Source organism: Rhinoraja longicauda, chromosome 27, assembly GCF_053455715.1.
Source record: "Rhinoraja longicauda isolate Sanriku21f chromosome 27, sRhiLon1.1, whole genome shotgun sequence".
Classification (NCBI taxonomy): Eukaryota; Metazoa; Chordata; class Chondrichthyes; order Rajiformes; family Arhynchobatidae; genus Rhinoraja; species Rhinoraja longicauda.
The window spans coordinates 5,103,938-5,128,860 of record NC_135979.1 but is presented as its reverse complement, the minus strand read 5'-3'; the positions used below and the strand labels follow the sequence as shown (position 1 = coordinate 5,128,860).

General features: G+C 40.1%; 1 protein-coding gene across 11 annotated transcripts in view; it reads left to right on the top strand.

Moving 5' to 3' along the window:
• Window positions 1-1,400: 1,400 nt before the first annotated feature.
• The window catches only part of LOC144606930 (protein 4.1-like), a 115,853-nt gene continuing 92,330 nt past the window's right edge, over window positions 1,401-24,923 (top strand). For 10 of the 11 annotated variants that reach the window (XM_078423448.1, XM_078423441.1, XM_078423446.1 and 7 more), the window contains exon 1: window positions 19,459-19,587. The gene's annotated coding sequence lies outside the window, so the exon portion shown is untranslated. Of the gene's footprint in view, window positions 1,446-19,458; window positions 19,588-24,923 lie in introns of those variants that run through there. The other variant, XM_078423438.1, reaches the window with a different exon arrangement.

The window sequence follows — 24,923 nt, the reverse complement described above, 5'->3', positions numbered from 1 at the left end:
ACATAGATAGGCATCGTTTCAGGTCGGGACCTTTCTTCAGAAGTCGCCTACACATATTCTCCAGAGATGTTGCTTGGCCTGCTGAGTTCGTCCAGTACTTTGTGTCTTTTTTTGTAAACAGGCATCTGCATATCATTTAATATGCTGGCACAACCTTTGGTCAATTAAAGAGAAAGGCATTATTGAATACAACAAATCAGGCATGTAGAAAAGGAATAATGTAACCACCAACTGAATATCAAAAATGCAGATGCTAGAATATAAACAGAAAACGCTGGAAATATTCTGTAGCTCATGTTGGAAGGGCCTTGTCCCCAAAACGTAAACTGTTTTATATTTCCAGAGATGCTGTGGAACCAGCCCTTTTCTGTTTTGATTAATATGTTAAACACTTTAAAGTAGATGCTTTCAAGAGAGAGCTGGATAGAGCTCTTAAGGATAGCGGAGTGAGGGGGTATGGGGAGAAGGCAGGAACGGGGTACTGATTGAGAGTGATCAGCCATGATCGCATTGAATGGCGGTGCTGGCTCGAAGGGCTGAATGGCCTACTCCTGCACCTATTGTCTATTGTCTATTGTCTATCTCCTCATGCTTAGGGCTAAAAATGTGTTTGTGATTCAAACAGTTAAAAAAAACTTTTTATGTCTATTTTTAAGTCTATTTTTATGTCTATTTTTAAAACCTAGCTTTTCGTTTCAATGCTTTTTTATTCATACTTTGTTACTTTAACTTCATGAAATCGCAGAACAGTGGTTTGTTAAAGAATTACAGAGACGCAGTATGAGTGGTTATATATTACGCTACTATTCAGAAGGTATTGGGATTTAAAACGTGTGAACACAATAAAGCTGGAAGAAGCTGGGATGATGTCATAGAGCACAAGACGGAGTCTGTACGGTTTGTCAATGTCATCTCAACCCTCAGGCACTTCATAGCCTTAGAGCACAGAACAACCTGTGCCCCATGTTGTGCAGAGTAGTTCTGCGTGGCTTTGTTATTGTTGGAGAGGTGCAGGTGTCATGTTGCAAAGCACCAAGAGCCCTTATTGCTCATATGTCTGACCTGAAGCTGCATTGCATCGTGTTGTTTTTAAAAGAAATGCACAGATGAGGTTTTTTTTTCTCTTCCTCTCTCCAAAAGAAATGATTGCACGCAAGGCAAGATTCCCACTGTCTGTCACTCAACGCAACTTTAGAATCAGGGGTCGGGCCACGGAGAGGGGCGTGGTCTTGGATTTGAATGGCGTTCGGGACGGCCAAAGGGATGCGGGGAGCTTCGCGTCAAGCGTCTGCGGCAACCAATCAGCGACGGAGGGGGAGGGGGGGGCGGGACTTGTGCAGCCAGCAGGGTAGGTTGCGCGAAGGGTTTGTCAGACCGGGAGAGCACCAACGGCTGAAGGGAAAAGAGGGAGGAAATAAATCAGCAAAAGCACCCAGCGACTTCAGGTAAGGCTTCCCCTCGCACCCCACAATCCCCGAGGGGCGTTTGGGGGTGTTGTCACGACGATTCTACCTGGAAATCCCGGGTTTAGAAGTGCGTAACCAAGGGGGAGGGGGGCCGGCCGGCGCTGGTTGCCAAGGCTTCTTTTCAACGCTCACCTGCGGCCCAGGTAAAGGGGAGGGGGGCTACCAGGACAGCGCTGCGCAGTTGCCGCGGGACGCGGTGAAATTTCTGCCGCCGACTTTTAATGGACCCTTTAGATGGTGTGCGTGATGGATGGGGAAGGCGAGGGAGACACCGGCAGCAGCACTGCGGAATTTGCACCTCGGTCACTCCCCCCAGGCACAGGCTCCGGCAGAGGGTGCGGGCAACAACAGGCACGGTTCCTGGCTATGTCAGCATCCTGCTCTGAAATTCCACCTCTGCATTTGTCTTTTTTGCCCACTATTTTTAAAAAAAGAAGGGAAACTTTTAAACCAGGAAGCCGCTGTATCTTTCCTGCTCAAATGGGTGGGATGGACTGTCAGGATTGGAGAGAATTATCTTTATTGAATATTTCCCTTTCTCTGTATCAGAGTATAAATGAAATATCGCTTGGATTTTTAAAAAGCTGCAGTGCTGCCACAGTTTTAAATAGTAATTAAATAGCAATACTTCAGTTCCAAGAATAAATTTATAAACCATCTTTTTTTCCCCAAGTTGCCTGCTTCTTATTGCCGATACTGAATTCTGACTATTTGTTCAAATGTTCAGGATGTTTTGAGCTTTTTTTTCAGAAAGCATCTATTAAACTGCTATTGAAGCTTTCTGTTAACATTTAAAATGTAGAACTTTTTTTTTGTTGTGTTGGCATTTATCCAATGTTTGAATGGCGTTTACAGAAACCTGGTACATTAATAATGTCTGTCATTCATAGATAACTGACATTACTGATTGCTGTTGTATATTGATTCTCCTAATATGTTTGGTATTTATTTGAGGGATGAGATATTGTATTCAGCTTTGAAACATACAAAAATTAATACACCAATAACTAAAAGTTGAGGTTTAGATTACCAGACAAAATTATATTCGGACCTTTGAATTAAAAAAAGGTTTTTGAGAAGTTTTCAATTATTTTCTCAACCAAATAATGCAATAACCAAGCTATGATCACAACATTCATGTGTAACACGCTGTAAAGTTTATTTGATTCTCCTTCCCCATGCACTGTAGAAACAGAAGTGACTAGTCACACTAATAAATCAACCTTCACAGAATCAATTTGAGATAACTATTCAAACAGTGACTTTTTGCATTCAACCTTGGAGTTTATCAAAGACAGACACAAAGTGCTGGAGTAAGTCAGGCAGCATCTCTGGAGAAAAAGGATAGGTGACATTTAGAATAGGGACCCTCTTCAGAGTTTTTCAATATTGGCATACTTGCCATTTCATGATTGTGTGAATTGGTGTGATATCATGTAAAATGCTCTTAAATATGTTTCTTCTTTTGGAAAATGCATAAAAGTCAAATTAAGTTCTAAAAGCTTCTCAGTTTAATTTAAAAATAACTAAAGGCACCTGATTAATCCCTTCTGAACATGTTTATGCCTCCAACATATGCCATTTAACAGAGAAAATAGAGATTTACTGAAAAATGACAATATTGTGGCGGTCCCTATGTGGACTACGCTGTGAGCAGGAGCTCACAGCCTAATAAAGACCTTTAACCTGCCTGGCATCCTGCCTTTTCTCTGGCCTCCGCCAGGCCACTACACTGATGACCTCGACGTGATTCGAACACGCAACCTTCTGGCCTCCGCCAGGCCACTACAATATAACCCAAACCAAATTGTTAACGTTAAAAGATCATAAAGTGCATTCAAAATAGAATTATACATGGGATTCACAGTAATGTGCAGTTTAATATATTTGAGGTCTCAATTGATAGGGATTACAGTTTTCTAAATTAGTCTTTGAATTCCAATAACATTTAAATATCTATAAAATTGGTAATACTGCATTTCCAATACATTTCTTTCATCTAGATACAGGGTGTATTTTAATTTAAAGCAGTAATAGAACTAAACACTTTCATTGCAGCTGTTGACAGAGCATAGATTGGCTATTATCATACTTTCTTTTTTCTTAAAGTAAGATTTTTGTACAGTTTTTGTTTAGTTGTGTTTCAAATTTATAGACTTATTTACTTTGTAAAAGCATTTCAGGTTACAATGGATAACTATAATATTAAAAATATACAAATTAAACACATCAAAACATATTATAATATGATAAAATTGTGTTATAAACCAATTCTGGTGAAAAGACAATGACTTGAACTGTTAACTTTTCTTTAAAAATGCTGCCTGATCTACTAAGTCTTTGTAGTGTTAAGGTTCACTGATTCTTACTTGGGATAACTTAAAACCTTTGAAAAGCAACAGGTCATTTGGCACTAAGTCACTACGTGAGGTTGTTCTCAATTATCATTTTGCATTAACACAGTTGCCACAATTGTTTATATGTAAATGAGTATCATGTACAATCCCATGACTGCATTGTTAGCGCATGAATAATGTTTTCCAGAACCTTTTGAGGTAAATTAGAGAAATGTACAGCCGAACAGGATACTGGAGATCAATTGATCTAGCAAGTGTCGATTTTCACCTGTAACTGTCAACAGAATTAGGAAAGTTGTGGTGAAGTTCAAAACTGGTCATATACACTGACACATGAACAACTTCAGTCTACTGACAGGTACACCCTGACACTCCATCTTTATAGCAGTTCTGTTGAGCACAGAACAATGTTATTTTCATTGTTTCCAATAGGTTTGAGAACTGAACCAATTTGTTTTCTGAGGCCAATCAGATATATTGCAACTATCTTTTTCCCCGACTGTAAATCCGTTTAAAACACTTTTTTAGTTTTAGTCATTTTTGCAGTTATTCTATTATGAGATTTTAAGGCCATAATTTCAAGTGCAGAATATAATGGGACATCAATTGACTATTCCTAATATCCAAGTCAGCACCAGCAACTGATCAAGATAATTTACTCTGTTCATTGCATCTGAATAAAGATCCGGTTTTATTTCTGCTTGTGTAGCCTGGTTCTAGGCATAAGCAATGGTCTTATGTTCAGCACAGACATTGTGGGCCGAAGGGCCTGTTCCTGTGTTGTACTATAGCCAAATAGATCTGGGTGTGTGTTTTTTATACTTGCATATTCTGGCACAGAAGATGGCTATTCAGCCCATCAGCTCTGTGTTGACTCTTAGTAGAGCAACCATGTCAGTCATTAACTTCCCTTTTGCTACTCGTTTAACCTACTAACTCGTGTTTGAGATGTGTTAGGAAACTAGAGCAACCAGTGGAAATCCATGCAGAGAACGCAAACTCCACACAGGCAACACCTAAAGATTGAACCTTTGTCCCTGCGGCTGTGAGACAGCAACACTAACTGCTTCGCCACTGTGCACCTTGAGTATCTTTTTAAACACTTTGTAGAAATAACTCATTTTGCTTTCCCAGGATGTCACAAGATTTCTTGTACAAACTATGTGACAGGTTAAATTATTAGAAACATAGGAAAAAAGGTGCAGGGGTTGGCCATTCGGCCCTTTGAGCCAGCATCGCCATTCAATATGATAATTCTGTAGTCTTACAACACCTAATCCTTGCCTGGGTACCGCAAGAAGAGTTGGTATTATTAATAATCCACTGTATTATTGGTATATTAAAACAATGTGATAAAATTAATAATGTGAACCATTCTGAAGGTCATTACGGACACATTTGCTACTAATGGCATTATTGGCAAAGTTGTTTTTTTAGGTACTGTTAACCAGATCATTGAAAAATAATTTTATTTTAATTTTTAGAACATTTTTTGGTTGTGGAATGATTCCCATGTACAAATTTAACCCAGCATCAGATTGACGTTTATCAATGGCGACCGCTAATTGTGGATATAAGATCTGGAGCTGTTCTACAAAGCAAACTGGTTATGATTATCACTGCCAGTGTCATTGATCAATTATTAATGTGCCTGTATTACTATACCTCCTTAGTTTTATCAGAACAACTAACATGTACAGTTTGAATGATCAGGAGCATGTTGTTTGATTATTGATCTGAACTACGATAGCATGTAAAATAGTTTTTCTATATACAACTGTTTCACCAATATTACTATGTAACTGGAAAGCTATGAAATTCATTCTAGGGTCAATACATTTGCGAACAAAACAAATGTCAATTGTATGACAAAGTTATCTCTTTCTATGCACATACAATGTTCATTTGATAGTCATTATTTTAAACCACTTTTATTTTGAAGGTGAAACCTGCAAAAGATTAGGCAGCCAATGAATTACTCTGGAACATTGGCAGACCTTAAATATTGTTCAGAATTGTGACGTGTAAGTAATGTATTAATTTACACTATCTAATGCTGGAAATATTTTGATATACTAATTTTTCTCCAATTTGTTTTCTGATTTTTTTTGTATGGCTTGGTACAATTATTTTATATTTTAATATTCAAATCAGACTATATTATGACAATAGACAATAGATGCCAGAGTAGGCCATTCGGCCCTTCGAGCCAGCACCGCCATTCAATGTGATCATGGCTGATCATTCTCAATCAGGACCCCGTTCCTGCCTTCTCCCCATACCCCCTGACTCCGCTATCCTTCAGAGCTCTATCTAGCTCTCTCTTGAATGCATTCAGAGAATTGGCCTCCACTGCCTTCTGAGGCAGAGAATTCCACAGATTTACAACTCTGACTGAAAAAGTTTTTCCTCATCTCCGTTCTAAATGGCCTACCCCTTATTCTTAAACTGTGGCCCCTGGTTCTGGACTCCCCCAACATTGGGAACATGTTTCCTGCCTCTAACGTGTCCAACCCCTTAATAATCTTATATGTTTCGATAAGATCCCCTCTCATCCGTCTAATTTGGAACATAATCCATTTGCAATAAATCAGTGATAATAGAAACGAATCATTTTCTTTCTCGTATCAATTATTCATTACGTTTTTCTCTCTGGGAGTGGTACAGTGCCTTAAAAATATGGAAATTGCTTACTTGTATTCCAATTATTTCTATTTAAAGGAATATTGACCAGGAATTGTACCTTTTCATAATAGAATATATACAGTGGAAGGTTGATTATTTGGTTTCCATTCCAATCTGTCTGTTATTGAAATATGTATAATTTCTGGAATGGAACAAGTGAAGTCTCGATCAAATAGCACACGCAGTCCATTGTGACTTTGTTGGTTTCCACTTATCTGAAGTGAGGATTCATCACTAAATGTAAATTTTGATACTGGTTGATTATTGGATTGCACAGCTGAAATATTTTCCCCTTCATTTTCCATGCAACACTTTGGATGAAAATGGCTGTTTCACAAATGGTGTGATTTAATGCTCCTCATTTTGGTGAGTACGGAGTCGCTTAAGAAATATATGTTTTTTTTATAGCTAGAATTTTTTTTAAATATGTTCCCGAGTCAAACTGATGCAGTTCGGATTGATTGTAAGATGTGAATCATTTAACCATGATAGTATACTGGATGGTATGTAGAATTTTGGTCTTAGTGGTGTATTCTATTAAATTCCAATAATCTTTACCCAGTGTTTAACAATCCTTCATTTCTAAACAGACTCCTGTTCATTGATTCTCAACTTTTGGGGGCTTTTGATAACTCCAATGAAATTAATTTTGCCTCACTGTGACTTTAATTTCAATATTGTGATCTCAGTTCAACCGCAATCCTAAAAATGTTTGATTCTAGGGCTAAGTCAAGTAAGTTTCTTTGAGCTGCTGTTACTTATTATCTGTAGGGGAAATTATGTACTTTTGGATTTATAATACCTGTTACTTAGCTGACACTATTGTCGTCTTTTACTTTTTAATGGGTTCTTGTTGTCAATTCAAATGGGGATAGACTAAAACTGGTGTCTAAAATTGTAGCATAAAAATCTACTTTAATATTTTCTTTGCAATAGTCCAATGAGTAAAGGTCTGGTAAAAGTTTGCTAACTGTGCTGAAACGATTTAAATCTTGCAGGAGACCATCATTAGTCTGTATGTTGATTTAATTCCCTTCAAAACTGGCCTTGTAATCAAACTATAGATAAGCAGTCATGAGTTTGTAATTAGTCTCCTAGAGTATAACATTGCATAAAATAAGAACAGTTACTTTGTTTTCTTTAAACCTGAGCTGTTCTTGTTGTTCTGTTGGAAAATTCCCGTTTTTAATAGTGGCGATTGAAAAAAAGATGTTTGCATGACAGTCAATCATGAAGATGGTGGTATTTTGATCATCTTATTGCTTTTGTCTTCCTTTGTATAGAGGGCATAATGCTTTAAAAATAACATTGAGTTTGTGTAACACAACATATATGGTATGGACAATAATTGTATAGGTTAAAAATATATTGAATTCACTGTTTAGGGCATGTCTGGTTTGGTTGATTGCAGCACTTTGAATTGTGTTAGGCTTTCTAAATATTGGTGCAGCTACACCCAGCCAGGCAAATCATTGATGTTGAACTGCTGCGTTGGTCTGAGCCTTGTAAATAGATTGTGATCAGGTATTCAGGATCAATGATTTGAGCCAAGTATTCCAAAGAACGCAGAATATACCATGCTTCTATACTAAGCTTTGATGTAGTTAAGCTTCTCGTCTATAAGAACCCTTAAGGTGGGGATTAATTGAAGGTGGTGATGGTTGGATTGGTGGGAGGTGGTTGCCTATTTCTTTATGGATACTTTTTTGTTTTTAACCAATTTTCACATTTATTTGCTAGAAACATTACTTTCCACTTATTTGTCTATCATATTTTTGTGTCAAAAAACACTCTTGGATCTCTCTCAAAAATTTGCCCCTGACCTATTTCCGCTAAGAAAATCCCAGAAAATATTGGGAAAATTGAAATCTTCTCTCTCTGCTCTTATCTATTCTGTCTCCTATTGACTGTGAGGAGGTCTGCAATGCACCCCTCATCAAAGTGACAGCACCCTTTTGGTTGTAATTTCTACCCATGTATGCTCATTTGAGGAGACTTCTAAAAAATCCTCCTTCGGTACTGAAATAATGCATTCTTCAACCATGCATGCAATTTCGTCTCCTTTACATCTCCCTCTGGCTTACCTAATGATTCCTTTTCCCAGCACTGTATACTGAATTGCTAGTCCTGTCTGTCCTTTAATCATGTCTCAGCGTAACTCAACAATTACACACCCATATGTTCATTAAAGCTTTGAGTTCATCATCCTTGTTAGTGTCCTTGCATTAACATGGGTGCAATTTAACTTTGTCCCTTGCGGATTTAACCAATTCTCTGCCGACTGGACTTACTCACTTTTTGTATAGTCATAGAGTCATAGAGTGATACAGTATGGAAACAGGCCCTTCAGCCCAACTTGCCCACACCGGCCAACATGTCCCAGCTACCCTAGTCCCACCTGTCTGCGCTTGGTCCATATCCCTCCAAACTTGTCCTATCCATGTACCTGTCTAACTGTTTCTTAAATGTTGGTCCCAGTCCCAGCCTCAACTATCTCCTCTGGCAGCTTGTTCCATACACACACCACCCTTTGTGTGAAAAGGTTACCCCTCAGATTCCTATTAAATCTTTTCCACTTCACCTTGAACTTATGTCCTCTGGTCCTTGATTCCCCTAGCTGGGCAAGAGATTCTGTGCATCTACCCGATCTGTTCCTCTCATGAATTATGCACCTCAATAAGATCACCCCTCATCCTCCTGCGCTCCAAGGAATAGAGACCCAGCCTACTCAACCTAACTGCAACAAGACCTCTCAACGTCTATACTCGTAGGTCACTACCTCTCCACCTGAATATCTACTCTGTACCCCATTCTCATTATTTTCAAGCTTTGCATTATTATTGTGAGAGATTTCAAATATGCAGATATCCCAATGCATTTAGAATAATATATTCTCTTGAGATTTGCAATTACTTGGATGCGCTTGGTATACCTTTGTTACTGAAGGCCCCATGATCTTGCCTTCAGTGACCTTCTGTTCCCAAGCAAGCAACAAACTGAGCAATTGTCATCAGCCAGTGGAAAAACTCATCATTACCCATCCATGTGAAATGCTGCTTGCTACCAAAGAGTATTTTTTTGTTGTGGTTCTATCTATGAATCTGACAGTGATCGGCACAATGACATACTTGATCTTGTACTATTTCCACCCCCTCACCTAAATTGATTACTTTGCCATAGCTCCTGAGTCGAGAAACTGTAGTTAAATTACTTCCATGGAAATAGTATTATTAAAATAGTGCAAAATGGGGTGGAGTTACCTTTATAATCCAGTTAATTAGATGTTAAAATATTCTATTGCCATCTCCAAAAGTAGTAACCATAATGAATATTGTGATAGTGCAATATTGTAACTGATTGCAATAGTTCTTTAACTACACAAATTTTCTTTCCAATGGGGAGGAATAGTTGCAGAATGAGGTAACGTGTTAATTTTATGCACCATCCACAGCCAATTTGAGGGGGGAACCAGATGCTTGTGTGTAGCCATGCTTGGAAAGTTGCACAAAGGAACTGTTTTGACTATTTGCATCAAACTTCCTGTTTTAAACTGTGATTAAGTTTGAACAATCTGTGTAGAAATAGGGAGCAATGGGTGGTATTTAATAGTGGTAGAAATTGTATGTCGGGGTGAGGGGGAAGGATGGGATTGGAGCAATTATTTCTTCCATCAGATTTTTGAGGGGATGGAGTGGTATCATTATTTTCATTTGGGTTTTGAATTTTTTTCCCCTCATTCTTCCTTCTCCCTTGTGCAACACAAGGCAAGAGACACATTTCATCCTGTGGAATTTCCTTTTTTTAAATGGACAGTTGTGTGCAATGCCTGTAAATTTTGAACTGTCTAATCTTGGTCAGAGTGTCATTGTAATTTGGTCTTAATTTGGTAAGGACTAGAACCTACTTGGAAGGCCAACCCCGGCAAATTTAAGTAAAACTTAATTTAACTCGAACTCCTATCACACCTTGCATGAGCTTCTACTTTTAAAAACCTAACACTTCTAAAGCAAATTATTATTTTTTTTAAATTGACTGATTTAATGTGATTGCAACCTGGAGTCATACATTTTTCAGTCTGAAGAAAGGTCCCAACCCGAAATGTCATCTATTCATATTTACCAGGGATGTCGCCTGGCTTGCTATGTTATTCCAACACTTTGTCTTTTCTTGTAAACCATCTGCAATTCCTTGTTTCTATATGAAGTCATACAAAACTTGATCCTTTGAGATCCACAAAACTTGAGTCCACACCACCCACAAGGCACCCATTTACACTAATCTCATTTCTACATTGCCAACAACTGCCCCTCCTACCCCCGCTGCCCCAGATGCGATCACTTGCCAACACGCTTGGGGTAATTTGCACTTTCTAATTAATTCATCAATTAACACATCTTTGGGTGTGTGCCGACCTGGAGATCCCAAGGGATATCCATATGGTCACATAGAGAATGGGCAAACTCCAAAAATGCAGCACTGGAGCTGTGAGGCCCTAACATTAAATTTAATATTTTGGAGTTTGAGAATCCCAATGTAGCCCCAAAAAATTAACAAATCCAACAAATGCTGGAAGTTTGAGCTCTTAAAAATATATATTTGGTTTTTACTGCCTCCAGTCATTGCAGCTGTGGATTTTTAATGCCTGGAGCAATGTTAGGATATCATTGTTATTCTTGCCAGTGAATTGTGAATGTCAAAATTACAGGACTGTAAGATTACAACAACAGGATAATTTTTATTTCTTATCACAACTATGCATCTCCTGTCAATTTCAAAAATACTTCTGATATGCAGAAAATTTTACAACATCCCAACTCTTGACAACTATGAGTATTTTTTTGTTCTGTATTGACAATGGTTTACAATTATGGAGAAGGACTTTCCACTGATATATTTGGAAAGAGGTCCAGTTTCTTGCAGGCACCTGTTGCTTTTCAAATTGTTTCCAAGATTCGTCTTTAAAGAAAATTTGTATTTGCATACTTTCCCACATCTCAAAGACTTGCTTGTTGGTTGGTTCATTGGTAGTAAATTACCACGCGATTAGGTGGGCGACCGGAAAATTAGTGGTATTAAAGAATTTTGTGAAAGAATAGATCTTTGAAAGAAAAGAATAGTGCTAGTCAGAGTAGAAATAGGAGGATATTTCAGATGAATACGTGGCTTGAAAAATGGTGCAAGGGGGAGGGATTCAAATTTCTAGGACATTGGAACCAGTTCTGGGAGAGGTGGGACCAGTACAAACAGGACGGTCTGCACCTGAGCTGGAATGGAACCAATGTCCTTGGGGGAGTGTTTGCTAGTGCTGTCGGGGAGGATTTAAACTAATGTGGCAGGGGGATGGGAGCATGAGCAGAGAGACAGAGGGGTGTAAAATGAGGGTAGAAGCAATAGGTAGCAAGGTGAAAAGTAAAAGTGGCAGGCAGACAAATCCAGGGCAAAAATCAAAAAGGGCCACTTTTCAACATAATTGTATAAGAGTGTTGTAAAAACAAGCCTGAAGGCTTTGTGTCTCAATGCAAGGAGCATTCGGAATAAGGTGGATGAGTTGAATGTGCAGATAGTTATTAATGAATATGATATTGTTGGGATTACGGAGACATGGCTCCAGGGTGACCAAGGCTGGGAGCTGAACATCCAGGGATATTCAATATTCAGGAGGGATAGACAGAAAGGAAAAGGAGGTGGGGTAGCATTGCTGGTTAGAGAGGAGATTAACGCAATAGAAAGGAAGGACACTAGCTTGAAGGATGTGTAATCGATATGGGTAGAGCTGCGAAACACTAAGGGGCAGAAAACGCTAGAGGGAGTTGTGTACAGGCCACCTAACAATAGTAGTAGAGTTGGGGATGGCATCAAACAGGAAATTAGAAATGCGTGCAACAAAGGTAAAACAGTTATAATGGGTGACTTCAATCTACATATAGATTGGGTGAATCAAATTGGCAGAGGTGCTGAGGAAGAGGATTTCTTGGAATGTATACGGGATAATTTTCTAAACCAACATGTAGAGGAACCAACGAGAGAGCAGGCTATTCTAGACTGGGTATTGAGTAATGAGGAAGGGTTAGTTAGCAGTCTTGATGTGCGTGGCCCCTTGGGCAAGAGTGACCATAATATGGTTGAGTTCTTCATTAGGATGGAGAGTGACTTAGTTAATTCAGAAACAACGGTTCTGAACTTAAAGAAAGGTAACTTTGAGGACATGAGACGTGAATTGGCCAAGATAGACTGGCAATTGATTCTTAAAGGGTTGATGGTGGATATGCAATTGAAGGCATTTAAAGACCGCATGGATGAACTACAACAATTGTTCATCCCAGTTTGGCAAAAGAATAAATCAGGGAAGGTAGTGCATCCGTGGCTAACAAGGGAGATTAGGGATAGTATCGAAACAAAAGATGAAGCGTACAAATTAGCAAGAAAAAGCAGCCTACCAGAGGACTGGGAGAAATTCAGAGTCCAGCAGAGGAGGACAAAGGGCTTAATTAGGAAAGGGAAAATAGATTATGAAAGAAAACTGGCAGGGAACATAAAAACTAAAAGCAAAAGCTTTTATAGATATGTGAAGAGAAAAAGATTAGTTAAAACAAATGTAGGTCCCTTGCAGTCAGAAACAGGTGAATTGATCATGGGGAACAAGGACATGGCAGACCAATTGAATAACTACTTTGGTTCTGCCTTCACTAAGGAAGACATAAATAATCTGCCGGAAATAGCAGGGGACCGGGGGTCAAATGAGATGGAGGAACTGAGTGAAATCCAGGTTAGTCGGGAAGTGGTGTTAGGTAGATTGAATGGATTAAAGGCCGATAAATCCCCAGGGCCAGATAGGCTGCATCCCAGAGTGCTTAAGGAGGTAGCCCCAGAAATAGTGGATGCATTAGTGATAATTTTTCAAAACTCTTTAGATTCTGGAGTAGTTCCTGAGGATTGGAGGGTAGCTAATGTAACCCCACTTTTCAAAAAGGGAGGGAGAGAGAAAACGGGGAATTACAGACCAGTTAGTCTAACATCGGTAGTGGGGAAAATGCTAGAGTCAGTTATTAAAGATGGGATAGCAGCACATTTGAAAAGTGGTGAAATCATTGGACAAAGTCAGCATAGATTTATGAAAGGTAAATCATGTCTGACGAATCTTATAGAATTTTTCGAGGATGTAACTAGTAGAGTGGATAAGGGAGAACCAGTGGCTGTGTTATATCTGGACTTCCAGAAGGCTTTCGACAAGGTCCCACATAAGAGATTAGTATGCAAACTTAAAGCACACGGTATTGTGGGTTCAGTATTGATGTGGATAGAGAACTGGCTGGCAGACAGGAAGCAATGAGTAGGAATAAACGGGTCCTTTTCAGAATGGCAGGCAGTGACTAGTGGGGTACCGCAAGGCTCAGTGCTGGGACCCCAGCTATTTACAATATATATTAATGATTTGGACGAGGGAATTGAATGCAACATCTCCAAGTTTGCGGATGACACGAAGCTGGGGGGCAGTGTTAGCTGTGAGGAGGATGCTAGGAGGCTGCAACGTGACTTGGATAGGTTAGGTGAGTGGGCAAAGGCATGGCAGATGCAGTATAATGCGGATAAATGTGAGGTTATCCACTTTGGTGGCAAGAACAGGAAAGCAGACTATTATCTGAATGGTGGCCGATTAGGAGAAGGGGAGATGCAACGAGACCTGGGTGTCGTGGTACACCAGTCATTGAAAGTAGGCATGCAGGTGCAGCAGGCAGTGAAGAAAGCGAATGGTATGTTGGCATTCATAGCAAGGGGATTTGAGTATAGGAGCAGGGAGGTTCTGCTGCAGTTGTACAAGGCACTGGTGAGACCACACCTGGAGTATTACGTACAGTTTTGGTCTCCTAATCTGAGGAAAGACATTCTTGCCATAGAGGGAGTACAGAGAAGGTTCACCAGATTGATTCCTGGAATGGCAGGACTTTCATATGAAGAAAGACTGGATAGACTCGGCTTGTACTCGCTGGAATTTAGAAGATTGAGGGGGGATCTTATAGAAACTTACAAAATTCTTAAGGGGTTGGACAGACTAGATGCAGGAAGATTGTTCCTGATGTTGGGGAAGTCCAGAACAAGGGGTCACAGTTTAAGGATAAGGGGGAAGTCTTTTAGGACCGAGATGAGAAAGGTTTTTTTCACACAGAGAGTGGTGAATCTGTGGAATTCTCTGCCACAGAAGGTAGTTGAGGCCAGTTCATTGGCTATATTTAAGAGGGAGTTAGATGTGGCCCTTGTGGCTAAAGGGATCAGGGGGTATGGAGAGAAGGCAGGTACAGGGTACTGAGTTGGATGATCAGCCATGATCATATTGAATGGCGGCGCAGGCTCGAAGGGCCGAATGGCCTACTCCTGCACCTATTTTCTATGTTTCTATGTTTGCCAGGGAAGTAGGTGGGGAATTGGGATTACTGAGAGCTGGGATGGGCTCACTGGCCCAAAAGACTGATGCTTATGTCCAGATGAAATAAGAGGAGAACTTGATTGAAGCATTTGAAATTGTGAGGAGTCTTAATTTAGATGCCGAGAGGATGTTTCCTCCTGGGAGAACCTGGAACTTGAGGGCCACAGTTTAATAATAAGGATCACACATTTATGATGGAGATACGGTAAAAATGTCTCTGCCTGGCTTTCAAACTCTTCCAAAAAAGCCTGTGAAAATATGAGATGGCCTATTAGTTTTTAAGTAATTGTGGGGAAAAAAAGATGGGACTGGTACACAAGTTTGTGTCCTTAACTGAGGCTGATTTTTATGACACTGGACAGAAACTTGCATAAGTTGATTGGGAGGGGCTGTTTGCAGGTAAAGGAATATCTGGGAGTTTTTTTTTTAAGTGAGATGGGAAGAATTCAGGGTTGGCATGTTCCTATTAGAGTGAAGGCCAAAACTGGTTGGATTAGGTAACCCTGGCTCACAAAAGACATTGAGCGTTCAGTCAGGGAAATGATGGGTTTAGGTAGCTGGGATCCTTGAGGACAATGGGGATGTAGGAGTACATGTAAGAGGGAGATATGGAGGGCAAAAAGAGGATTTTAGATTGCTTTGGCAGATAAGAGAAAAAACCATTAGGAGAGTATTAGGAGCAAAAGAGTAACAAGGAGGGGAAAAAATAGGACCTCAGAAGGATCAAGTGGTCATCTATGTTGGAGCTACAGGAGATGGGTGAGGTCTTAAATGAACATTTCTGATCTGTATTTACCAAGCAGAAGGTCATGAGAGCTAGGGAATTCAGAGAAGAGAATAGTCTTGTCTGGAAACATCCACATTACAAAGGAGGTGGAGCTGGTGGTCTTAAAACATACAAGGGTGGATAAAAATCCAGGGGCTGACCAAGTATATCCTACGACCTTGCAGGAAACTAAGGAAGAAATTGCTGGGTCCTGACAGAGGTATTGGCATTGTTGCAGGCCACATGTGAGGTTCTGGAGGGTAGCTAATATTGTGCTTTTATTTAAGAAGGGCTGGAAGGACAAGCTAGATTACAAGGACAGGTCAATACAGGACAGGACAAGACGACCTTCTACCGCTGCACCATAGAGAGCATCCTAACGCATGGCATCCCTGTGTGGTACCTCAGCTGCACGGAGGCAGAAAGGAAAGCTCTACAGGCGGTAGTCCATAGAGCTCAGAGGGCCATCGGAACACAGCTACCAGACTTGGAGGGCATCTACAACACACGATGCCTCAGAAAAGCCACCAGTATCCACAAAGACTCTTCACACCCCTGCAACAGTCTGTTCGAACTCCTTCCATCGGGCAGACGATACAAGGCCTTCTACGCCCGCACCTCCAGACTCAGGAACAGCTTCATCCCCAGGGCCATAGCTGCGATGAACCGGTCCTGCTGAGCCGGATGGACACAACGCATAGATCAACTTGCACTTTACCCTGTCTAAAACTGTTAGAATTGTTTCGTTGGGTTGCTGTTGTCTAAATTACTTAAATTATTGCATCGTATGGGAGACGTATTCCCAATCTCGTTGTACCCCTGGGTACAATGACAATAAAGATATATTGTATTATATTGTATTGTATTGTGAGCCTGTAGCTCAATTGTGAGAAAGTCACTGGAAGGAATACCAAGAGACAGGATGTATCTACATTTGGAAAGATAAAGACCAATTTAAGGATGTCAACACAGCATTGTGTGTGGGAAATCATGTCTCACAAATTTGCTTGAGTTTTGAAGAAATGACCAAGAGGCTTGACATTGTCTACACAGACTTCACCTCAGTATTTGACAAGGTCTTGGATGGGAGTAGGCTCATCTGGAAAGTTAGATCACATGGGAACCAGAGCAAGCTAGCTAATTGGATACAAAATTTGATTGATAGTAGGAGTCTGTCGGTGGCAGTGGAAGATTTTTAGATGGAAGCCCTGTGAACAGTGGTATGTCATCGGGATGGGTGCTGGGTCCCATGTTGTTCGACATCAATATTAACAATTTGGATGAAAATGTAGTTTGCCTGATTAAGATGACACTAAAATTGCAATATAGTGAAGAAGATCATTTAAGATTATAACAGAATCTAAAACAATTGGGGAAAGTGGGCCAAGAAATTCATAAATTTAAATAACCATCTGGATTTTAAAAAAATGAATTGGCAGTATTTTTAATTGTACTGATACTGGTAGAGTCTGAACAAATGTAAATAGTTATAAAGCATTTTTTTTTCTCCGCTCTCTGCTTCCTCGCCTGAATACGATAACTCGTGTGCAACATCTCCAAAGATATAGGTAACTGTCTGATTACTCTGACTGGTAGTTTTGCTATCATCGATAGTTGCATTCCTAAGAAACGTTGCGTATAAGAAAGTCTTGTTATAAAAACAATTATGTTAATTGGGGAAATGGGGTTCGGGGCGAGAGAGGATCAGACTGACAACAACAAAGTTTCCCCACCACAGCGGGATTTTCAAAAACAAGGGTCTTTTCAAAGCTTTAAGTTTATTTTTGTTACAAGCTAAAATACGAGAGGCTGCATGTTACATTGTTAAGGAACAGCAGTGCACAAGTATCAATAGAAGAGATCGCTTGTTAATTTCAATGGCCTCCCACAATGAAAGTAACCTCTGTGTCCCTGGTATCTGATTACTGGCGGAGGCTACAATGTAAACATTTCCCCCAAGACTTTTTTCTGTTTGCCATTTTCCAAAATAACTTAAGTGGTTCTCTAGTCCTCGACGGAAATCGCTGTATTACCAATTAGACCTACGTAATGTAAATAGTATTCCCTAATTCATTGATCATGGATTATATCCAATTCTGTTGTTGAAACACAAGTAATAGCCAAAGTACTTGCATATATTTTGGAGCGTTTGAATATTTGACTGAAAGGGAAAAATACGTTTCGACTTATCCGACCCCAAGTTCAAGGCTTTTAAAGCAATTATGGTATCCCCATGGAATCTCCTTTAGAGGCAGGAAACATGTTCCCAATGTTGGGGGAGTCCAGAACAAGGGGCCACAGTTTAAGAATAAGGGGTAGGCCATTTAGAACGGAGATGAGGAAGAACTTTTTCAGTCAGAGAGTGGTGAAGGTGTGGAATTCTCTGCCTCAGAAGGCAGTGGAGGCCAGTTCGTTGGATGCTTTCAAGAGAGAGCTGGATAGAGCTCTTAAGGATAGCGGAGTGAGGGGGTATGGGGAGAAGGCAGGAACGGGGTACTGATTGAAAGTGATCAGCCATGATCGCATTGAATGGCGGTGCTGGCTCGAAGGGCTGAATGGCCTACTCCTGCACCTATTGTCTATTGTCCTTTCCCCTCGCCCCCTCCCCACCCGTATGATATCAGATGACTGTATAAAATAGAAGCAAAATACTATTATATAACCGTATAATCTTTCCAGAGTCAAATAGATGATAATTAAAGAATATTAACACTACTCCGGTGCTTATTATTAATGTGTTACTACGAGTACAATCTTTACATCATTTGTAAGGATTAAACAGATCGCCATCTTTGCACTGTTCCGATCCTTATTGCTATGGTGACTACTTGGATTTCTGAAAGCAGATGCTAGGTTGGCGTTTTCTCTCTCAAGGCCTTTCTGCATTACAATACAGCTGTTCATTTTATGCTTTATTGTCCTACCGTTTCTTGCCCCTCCCCATCTGTAAGCTTCATTGGTCAACAACACACACTCGATAGCTGTATAATTTTCTTTGGCTCAGAACCGCCGTACCTGAATCTGCTATTTTAACGTCACAATTTTTTCATTAGCTTCAATGCAGTAGCATTATGTGAAACCAGTGTTCCATGCATCCAAAACCAACGATTCAATAAAAACTGGCATTCTAATCCCAATAATATGCATTTTTGCCTTCGCCACGATGGCTATTGCTTCATTGCAAATCACGCCACAAGATTCAAGTCGCAATGAAATGTTCATCGCTTCCTCGGTGAATTTGAATTAAAAACCTGTTTGAGGATATCAATGAACACTCCCGTAGTTCTTCCAATGTTCACGCCCAAGCATGGAGAACCGGCATTTTGGTGAGGTATCAAAAGCTTTAGTTGAAATCAGTTGCTGCCTTAAGGACCAGGAAAGCGAGGACGAATGCAGAACGGCACTCGAGGAAAACATAGTAAATAGTATTGCAATCACCTCAAATGCCTCAATAGACATGTCAGGTTTATTAAGGCACGTACTCCCTACACACAGTGATTGAAACATTTAAGGTAACTGGCAAGAGGAGTGGACCCGAACAGTGACACCTGGCGTGAGAGGTGCTGGAATATTTCCATGCTACGTTTGCGAGTTGTTGACATGCCTTGATTCAGGCTGCTCACCGTTGCGCTGTTTGCTATTGCTTTGGCACGCTCCGTGCTATTCTGTCTTTTACTCGGCGATTGGATGCAAGGTGAGTTAGGTTATTGTGATTGGTGCGTTTGAGTCGCTAGCTGCTTTTTTTGCATGCACTGGTCCACCCACAACAGAAACTGATACTTGCCATGAGTTTGGGGCTTTCGTACAATATATAGTACTGTGTGAGTGAGGCTTCCTTTAGATCCTTGGATGCTTTTCTTCTTTTGATGGGGTTGCTTTTTGCAAATCAAGGTGAGCAGCTCTGAGTTTAGCTCTGTATTGTGGGCATTTTCCTTATTCATTTTGTTACTTTGTTGTGATGTTTTTTAAACAGACGCCATTTTGCACCGATGTATTAATTGTACAGGGTTATCCTTCAGTGAAGCATCTTTCGTACAAGTTCTTGAGCGCATGCGATTAACGAAACGAAATAATATTAGTTTTCGTTCAAAACAAATTTTATTTCTGTTTTGGGGACGTGCTTCTTTCTCGAAATATCCCTCTACCTTGTTCTGGCGGTCAACCTTTTTCTATTAACTTCCACGTAGTTTCTGTAAATATAAAATGTTAAACTATCATGCTTGATCACGCATGCAGAAAGACAGCACAGTGTCTTGCTGTTCTATTACATGTTACCCTTTGCTCTGACTGTGAGACCGCTTATTTGTTTAGAACAATTGCAGAATCCTTCCAGAAACAATGCACTTTAGCTGTCGTTACCGGTCAGGGCAAGTCACTCTTCCTTTATAAGTGAACATAATTTAAAAAAATATATCTGTACATTGTTTTCGAGCGCGTTGTTTTGGAGCTAGTTGTAAATAGGTTGGTCAGTAGGGGGGGTCTCCTTTGTTTCGTCTTTTGTGTTGCCAGCCTCCTGCTGTCTGGAAAGGAGGATGGGGGTGGGGTGGCTTAGTTCTAACGTGTTTGTTGTCATTGGACTACCGATTTAACTACAAGTACTACAGGTACCTTGTGGATTTGAACGTGTTTTCAAAATGCAGTAGTCTGGATGTGAAAAAATCTCTACGTGTTATAAAATGCCAATTTTAAAAACCACTGTATGGTAGCGTAAGCGAATACATATTCTATTAGAACATACAGTTCAGAAATCTTGGTGGTTTTAGAATAAGACAAGGCTGTGAATCAGTTTCCAACGAGTTTTAGACATACAGGAGTTGTATTGTAAGATTCAAATTGTGCTCGCTCCCTATGCAACAGAATACTGTTTCGAAATAAAAAAATAATCGCGGGATTTAGTTTCCGTTCATAGTATCAGTGGAGTCTGGGTAAAATACACCTGTATAAATGACTGAGGAACTGTGAACGTGAGTTGCACCAAAACCACACGTTTTTGACAACATTCTGTACTACCGGTTCACGATTCAATATACCTATTTAGGCCGCGCCCACAAAGCTGTACACGCCCCCCTGTTGGACCGACGTGAATAATCAATTTCTGTGGCTCTGAACACGTTACCTTTCAGAAAACATGCCAATTTCTAGAGCTATTTTGTCAATCATTAAGTTACTAAGTAAACTATCTTGATGTTCTTGTATTTTATATCTAATTTATTAATTTACTGTCTTTACATTGAATAATTCAATGTTTGTTTAACTAGTTTACTTTAAAAGCAAAGTAAAAATGGAAGATCTGGTGATCTGAAATTTAAAACCAGATAATTAAAACTCTACACTGATGTTGCACGGCATGTCAAGTGTTTTCAGCATGTTCCTGTCTTATTTGTATTAATCCAAGTTTTTCTCTGATATATTGAATGCATTAAAACATCTTGGTTTTGTAGACTTGAACCCATTTCAACCCACAATAATAAAATTGTAAAAGTCTATCCCCTACTCCCAATTCCTCCGCCTACGCCGCATCTGCGCCCGGGATGAGGTGTTTCAGACTAGGGCTTCCGAGATGTCCTCGTTTTTCAGAAAACGGGGCTTCCCCTCCTCCATTATAGATGAGGCTCTCACTAGGGTCTCTTCTACATCCCGCAGCTCCACTCTTGCTCCCCCTCCCCCCACTCGCAACAAGGACAGGATCCCCCTCATTCTCACCTTCCACCCCACCAGCCAGCGGATCCAACATATCATCCACCAACATTTCCGTCACCTACAACAGGACCCCACCACTGGCCATATCTTCCCATCCCCTCCCCTCTCTGCGTCCGCAGAGACCGTTCCCTCCGCAACTCCCTGGTCCACTCGTCCCTTCCTACCCAAACCACCCTAACCCCGGGCACTTTCCCTTGCAACCGCACGAGATGCAACACCTGTCCCATTACCTCCCCCCTCAACTCCATCAAAGGACCCAAACAGTCTTTCCAGGTGAGACAGAGGTTCACCTGCACCTCCTCCAACCTCATCTATTGCATCCGCTGCTCTAGATGTCAACTTATTTATATCGGCGAAACCAAGCGCAGGCTCGGCGATCGCTTCGCTGAATACCTGCGCTCGGTCCGCATTAACGCAACTGATCTCCCGGTGGCCCAGCACTTTAACTCCCCCTCCCATTCCCAGTCTGACCTCTCTGTCATGGGCCTCCTCCAGTGCCATAGTGAGGCCCGCCGGAAATTGGAGGAGCAACACCTCATATTTCGCCTGGGCAGTTTGCGGCCCGGTGGTATGAACGTCGACTTCTCCAACTTCAGACAGCTCCTCTGTCCCTCCCTTCCCCTCCTCCTTCCCAGATCTCCCTCTATCTTCCTGTCTCCACCTATATCCTTCCTTTGTCCCACCCCCGACATCAGTCTGAAGAAGGGTCTCGACCCGAAACGTCACCCATTCCTTCTCTCCCGAGATGCTGCCTGACCTGCTGAGTTACTCCAGCATTTTGTGAATAATAAAATTGTACATGATTGCTACCCTTAAAATCACGAAGGTGTACTTTTAATGGTTTTAAATCGTTTTCTGTTTCACAAAGTTTTTGTGACAATGAAGATGACTTTTTGTGAAAACAAACTGTCTTCTTAACCGTGCAATTTCTTGATTTGCACCTGCTGAAAAGTTCAGTTTCTCTAATATTTTGCATTAGGCTGCTTTATATCCCATTGACAACCTGTAAAGCACCACGTTTTAAGGTGTGATTTATAATGAGCAATGTATGTAGGATGCACTCTATAGAATTCGGGTTGGACTCCAAATGCCATTTGTACATGAATGCTAAAATGTACATTTGTTGTGAATTTGCTTAAAAAATCACAAATGTTTCAATATCTGTACTTTTACATTCTTTGCCATTCCATCAATTCGTCACATTAAGTTGCTCTAAAAATAAATAATTCAAAACACAGGTTTGATTATTTTGCATAGGAAGATCCCATGTGGATTTTATTAAACTTCATGTGACAGCTTTGGTCAATACATTCAACTTTGTACAGAGGTATGTGAATGCAATCCTATTTGGTTTTATTTCTGCACCAAAATTGACTGAGGGATCTAAAGAGGGATCTGAGGGATCATTTAGATGAGTAAATCGGAATATTTCCCTTCAGCTAAGGGATGCAAAAACAGAGGAGATAGTTTTAAAAAGTAATTGGTAGCAGATTTGACAAAATTAGGGAAACCATATTTGCATCCAGGCATTGTGGAAGTCTACACTCATTGTCAGAAAGGCTAGTGGAAAGACAAACCTTCAGCACTTTAGAAAAAAAAGCTTAGATATGAATTGTGACCTGCAGGGTTCTGAGTCTAATGCTTGGAAGTGGAACGAGGTTGGTTAGCTTAGACAGCCTCTGAATAATCAACTCCTTGTAAATTTTATAAGATTCTGTGGTTTAATGTAATATAGATGAAGCTTTTATGTTTCAAATATCACTTTGAACATTTCTGAAATCTAATGTAGTTCCATTTATATTTACATCAAGTTAAACAGTCAAAATGATTTTTTTAACAGTTGGTCAATTTTAGCAATTGTTTTGAATCCATGGGTGTAAAATATTTAGAGGTACACAGATGGAACAAGACTCTCATTCAGTTGCGGGATTATTTACCATTTTGGACATTCCATTATAGGAACGTTTATAACAACAGTGGAATCAGTATGTTGACAAAATTCCAATATTTTATAGGGATGAGAAGGTGTATTTGCAATGAAAGAAGTTGAACTTCTCATGGAAATTGAAGGGAGTTTTGATGGAGGTTTTCTTAACTTGTTGAGGGATTATCAAGGACAGAAATTTTTACTTGTTTGTAAAAAGTATAACTCGACGAGATCAAGAAGAAAAAGTGTGTATTGTGTATAATCTGGTAGAACTTGGTTGGAACTTTCTGCAATAGTTCTCGCTGATGCAGAATTTTTTGTGTTAACAAGGAATTTATTTTCAAAGATTATTGATATATTCGAGAAACAAGTATAAAAATTGGCTTAGTCTATGACCTACAAGAGAAAATATGGCCCTTTATAGGTGTTGGATAAAATGGCCTGTCTTGGTTGTAGTGAGATAGAGTAGAGAAGCAGCCCTTCAGCACATTGAGTGCGTGCTAATCATCAAATGCCCATTTACGCAAATCTTATGTTAATCCCATTTTTTTCCCCGTATTTTCACCAACTCTCTCCAAATTCTACCACTTGGTTACACACTAATGACAATTTACAGTGGTCAATTAATTTGCTAATGCACATGTCTTTTGAATGCAGGAGGAAACCAGATCACCCAAAAGAAACCCAAACAGTCATAGGCAGAACATGCAACTTCCACTGAGACAGCTCATGAGATCAGATTGAACTTGCATCTCTGGCACTGTGAGGCAGCAGTTCTGCTGGCTGTGCCATTGTGTGGCCCTAGATGAGCTGCACTGTTGAGTGATGCATGGTGAATCGATATTGTAATTTTGTTTACCTTGATCGTTACATTAAAATTAAATTGTAATTATTTAGAATAACAAAGTGATGCAACTAAACTAAGATACCATTACATTGCAACATAATTTCCGGTGTAAACGTCTGGTATGAGGTTGCTCAATAGAAGTCCCCAACACATAAGATTTGCAATAGTAAATGCAGAAAAACAGTATCCTTGGTTTGATGAGAAAGTATTGAGAACATTTTCAAGAATATTACATATGATTGTGGGTAAAATCAAAGGACAAATTCTTCAGACTAACCTCTTCACAAAACTATTTTCTTAAATGGGAATCTTTTAATTAGGGGCATAGTACGAAATGGGCCCTTTGGCACAACTTGCCTATGCCGACCAAGATGCCCCATCTACACTGGTGCCAGCCACCTGCTCGCGTTTGGCCCATATCCCTCTTGAATTTTTTTGAGTTTTAACATTTTCCATTACAACTATGGATATATTGCCAAAATGTTGTTATTAAAACATCTAATAAATTGCTGAATGACTACATTATGTACTTACTCGCATGAACTGACAGGTATCCTCTACGATCTAGATTTCATATATTGATCTCTTCATAAAAGAAATTTAAATACATGCCACGGGGCTGAAGGCATCTTCTGCCGTTTTGGAACTTGGTTTGCAGCTGCATTTCTGACTTGCAAACTGTTTGGGTTATAAACAGTTCATGGGGATGCTGTAACCTGGAGATGACCTGTAATGACAATATTTCTATTGAGA